Raw genomic sequence first — 5,000 nt, forward strand, 5'->3', positions numbered from 1 at the left:
CATCATACCACCGTCATTAGGTCATAGCTCCATCATACCACCGTCATTAGGTCATAGCCCCATCATACCACCGTCATTAGGTCATAGCCCCATCATACCACCGTCATTAGGTCATAGCCCCATCATACCACCGTCATTAGGTCATTGCCCCATCATACCACCGTCATTAGGTCATAGCCCCATCATACCACCGTCATTAGGTCATAGCCCCATCATACCACCGTCATTAGGTCATAGCCCCATCATACCACCGTCATTAGGTCATAGCTCCATCATACCACCGTCATTAGGTCATTGCCCCATCATACCACCGTCATTAGGTCATAGCCCCATCATACCACCGTCATTAGGTCATAGCTCCATCATACCACCGTCATTAGGTCATAGCTCCATCATACCACCGTCATTAGGTCATAGCCCCATCATACCACCGTCATTAGGTCATAGCCCCATCATACCACCGTCATTAGGTCATAGCCCCATCATACCACCGTCATTAGGTCATAGCCCCATCATACCACCGTCATTAGGTCATAGCTCCATCATACCACCGTCATTAGGTCATAGCCCCATCATACCACCGTCATAAGGTCATAGCCCCATCATACCACCGTCATTAGGTCATAGCCCCATCATACCACCGTCATTAGGTCATAGCCCCATCATACCACCGTCATTAGGTCAGAGCCCCATCATACCACCGTCATTAGGTCATAGCCCTATCATACCACCGTCATTAGGTCATAGCTCCATCATACCACCGTCATTAGGTCATAGCTCCATCATACCACCGTCATTAGGTCATAGCTCCATCATACCACCGTCATTAGGTCATAGCCCCATCATACCACCGTCATTAGGTCATAGCCCCATCATACCACCGTCATTAGGTCATAGCTCCATCATACCACCGTCATTAGGTCATAGCCCCATCATACCACCGTCATTAGGTCAGAGCCCCATCATACCACCGTCATTAGGTCATAGCACCGTCACTAGGTCATAGCTCCATCATACCACCGTCATTATGTCATAGCACCGTCACTAGGTCATAGCTCCATCATACCACCGTCATTAGGTCAGAGCCCCATCATACCACCGTCATTAGGTCATAGCCCCATCATACCACCGTCATTAGGTCATAGCCCCATCATACCACCATCATTAGGTCATAGCTCCATCATACCACCGTCATTAGGTCATAGCCCCATCATACCACCGTCATTAGGTCAGAGCCCCATCATACCACCGTCATTAGGTCAGAGCCCCATCATACCACCGTCATTAGGTCATAGCACCGTCACTAGGTCATAGCTCCATCATACCACCGTCATTAGGTCATAGCACCGTCACTATGTCATAGCTCCATCATACCACCGTCATTAGGTCATGATAAACCTATTAAGTGGACAGACTTCTTGTGAATAGTTTATATGAGTGAGAGGCTTCACTTTAGGCCACAGCTGAATTGTCTTATCATGATTTGTGAATTAATCAAGCCTTACATTTACATTGGCTGCACAATACATTAAATGGTTTAATCAATTTCCATTGACTAAATGTCAGGTATCCGCATTCAGTCTATGTATTCTTTCTCTTCCTTTTTACTTATAAATCATGCCTCCTCCTCCATCACCTCACTACATCACCTGCTCCATCACCTCAATACATCACCTCACTACATCACCTCACTACATCACCTCACTCCATCACCTCACTACATCACCTCACTCCATCACCTCACTCCATCGCCTCACAACATCACCTCACTCCATCACCTCACTACATCACCTCGTTCCTTCACCTCCACCATCACCTGTTCCATCACCTCACTCCTTCACCTCACTACATAACCTCACTACATCACCTCACTCCATCACCTCACTCCATCGCCTTACTACATCACCTCACTCCATCACTTCACTCCATCGCCTCACTACATCACCTCACTCCATCCCCTCACTCCATCACCTCACTCCTTCACCTCACTACATCACCTCACTACATCACCTCACTCCATCACCTCACTCCATCGCCTTCTCCATCACCTCACTCCTTCACCTCCTCCATCACCTCACTCATCACCTCACTACATCACCTCACTCCTTCACCTCCTCCATCACCTCACTCCTTCACCTGCTCCATCACCTCCTCCATCACCTTCTCCATCACCTCACTACATTACCTCACTCCATCACCTCACTCCTTCACCTCCTCCATCACCTGCTCCATCACCTCCTCCATCACCTTCTCCATCACCTCACTACATTACCTCACTCCATCACCTCACTCCATCACCTCACTCCTTCACCTTTTCCATCACCTCACTACAATACCTCACTCATCACCTCACTCCTTCACCTTCTCCATCACCTCACTACATCACCTCACTCCTTCACCTTCTCCATCACCTCACTACATCACCTCACTACATCACCTCCTCCATCCCCTGCTCCATCACCACACTCCATCACCTCACTCCTTCACCTGCTCCATCACCTCAATCATCACCTCCATCACCTCTACTTCATTGATGGAGGCAAGCTATAAAATACTCTATACATATCTAACTTATGAGCATGTGTGCTGTTTGTTACTAATATATCTCTCTGATATCTGATTACTCATGTTAGTGAGTTTAGTTATTCCAGTCAGGTCTTAAAGCAAAACCGACGTTAAAAACACATGAGACTGACAGCAGCCTCAAGCTTCTGCCGCCAGCGCTGCCTAGCGATCACAGGCCCTGATCACAGGCCCTGACGACAGGCCCTGACGACAGGCCCTGACAGCCTAGCGCTCAGCTAGCATACTAGTCTAGCCACCAGGGACCACGTCTTCAGGGAAAAAACGTAAACACTGGTGCTTTTTCTGTTTCATTTTTAAACTTTAGTACGTTCAGGTCCTGTTTATTCCCTAAATACAAGTCAAGATTCAAGAGTTTTATTGGTCACATACATACACAAGAAGTGCTGTGAAATGAAAGTGGCAGTGCCTGCAGAGATTGTGCAACATCAAAATATTCTACTCTTTTCTATTTGTCACCTTAAATTAAGCTGACAAATAGAATAATAATATGAAATAAAATGCTTCACTTGTTTCGTATCCCCTGCCTGCCGACGTGCCGATAGCTTTGAACACTCACTTAGGCGCTAAAGCTAATCTGTCTTTGTGGATTAATTCGCAGCGCTCTGTTTTCACTGAGGTTCTCATCTCTGTCTGGCGTTACCTAAGGGGCTGCGCTCTGCTTGGAAAGGCGACGCAACCGCAGCTACTAGACAACTGATCAAAAGAACAGCAGTTACGTTAGCTAACCCTAACCCCAACCCTCTCATGGTGCTGGGTGGGTTAGCTAACCCTAACCCCAACCCTGTCATTGTGCTGGGTGGGTTAGCTAACCCTAACCCTCTCATGGTGCTGGGTGGGTTTGCTAACCCTAATCCCAACCCTGTCATTGTGCTGGGTGGGTTAGCTAACCCTAACCCTCTCATGGTGCTGGGTGGGTTAGCTAACCCCAACCCCAACCCTGTCATTGTGCTGGGTGGGTTAGCTAACCCTAACCCTCTCACGGTGCTGGGTGGTTTAGCTAACCCTAATCCCAACCCTGTCATTGTGCTGGGTGGGTTAGCTAACCCTAACCCTCTCATGGTGCTGGGTGGGTAAGCTAACCCTAACCCTCTCATGGTGCTGGGTGGTTTTACTAACCCTAAACCCAACCCTGTCATGGTGCTGGGTGGGTTAGTTAACCCTAACCCTGTCATGGTGCTGGGTGGGTTAGTTAACCCTAACCCTCTCATGGTGCTGGGTGGGTAAGCTAACCCTAACCCTCTCATGGTGCTGGGTGGGTTAGCTAACCCTAACCCTCTCATGGTGCTGGGTGGTTTTACTAACCCTAAACCCAACCCTGTCATGGTGCTGGGTGGGTTAGTTAACCCTAACCCTGTCATAAAGGTGGAGGCCTGGGGAGGCGGTGTCTGACGGTGTTTTCTAAACTCGGCAATACGGTGGATGTGCGTGGCTCCGTGCGAGGAGGTGGTGGGCAGAGGGACTAGAGGCCACATGTAAACACCTCCTCCCCCATCTCCTCCCTCCTCCCCCAGCCCCCCCCACTGTAGGGATTCCGCTGAGCAGAGAAAATATTGCAAATGTCAATCGGTTTGATAAAGTCAGTGGATCCAGAAGAGCAGAGTCGACACTAAAGCAGAGCGTCGAATAACGCTGCGCATGCAGATTGGCCCCCACAGCGTGGACCCACCTGCCCCCAGCTGCCCCCCCTGACCCTAGGGGCCTACAGTCAGGGTCCCTACGGTCAGGGCCCTAAGGTCAGGGCCCCTAAGGTTAGCATTAAGGTCAGGGCTCCTAAGGTCAGGGTCCTAAGGTCAGGGTCCTAAGGTCAGGGGCCCTAAGGTTAGCATTAAGGTCAGGGCTCCTAAGGTCAGGGTCCTAAGGTCAGGGTCCTAAGGTCAGGGGCCCTAAGGTTAGCATTAAGGTCAGGGCTCCTAAGGTCAGGGTCCTAAGGTCAGGGGCCCTAAGGTTAGCATTAAGGTCAGGGCTCCTAAGGTCAGGGGCCCTAAGGTCAGGGTCCTAAGGTCAGGGGCCCTAAGGTTAGCATTAAGGTCGGGCTCTTAAGGTCAGGGTCCCTACGGTCAGGGCCCTAAGGTCAGGGGCCCTAAGGTTAGCATTAAGGTCAGGGCTCCTAAGGTCAGGGTCCTAAGGTCAGGGGCCCTAAGGTTAGCATTAAGGTCAGGGCTCCTAAGGTCAGGGTCCTAAGGTCAGGGTCCTAAGGTCAGGGGCCCTAAGGTTAGCATTAAGGTCAGGGCTCCTAAGGTCAGGGTCCTAAGGTCAGGGGCCCTAAGGTTAGCATTAAGGTCAGGGCTCCTAAGGTCAGGGTCCCTACGGTCAGGGCCCTAAGGTCAGGGGCCCTAAGGTTAGCATTAAGGTCAGGGCTCCTAAGGTCAGGGTCCTAAGGTCAGGGTCCTAAGGTCAGGGACCCTAAGGTTAGC

The sequence above is a fragment of the Pollachius pollachius genome (assembly GCF_949987615.1).
Source record: "Pollachius pollachius genome assembly, chromosome: 16".
NCBI classification, from domain to species: domain Eukaryota; kingdom Metazoa; phylum Chordata; class Actinopteri; order Gadiformes; family Gadidae; genus Pollachius; species Pollachius pollachius.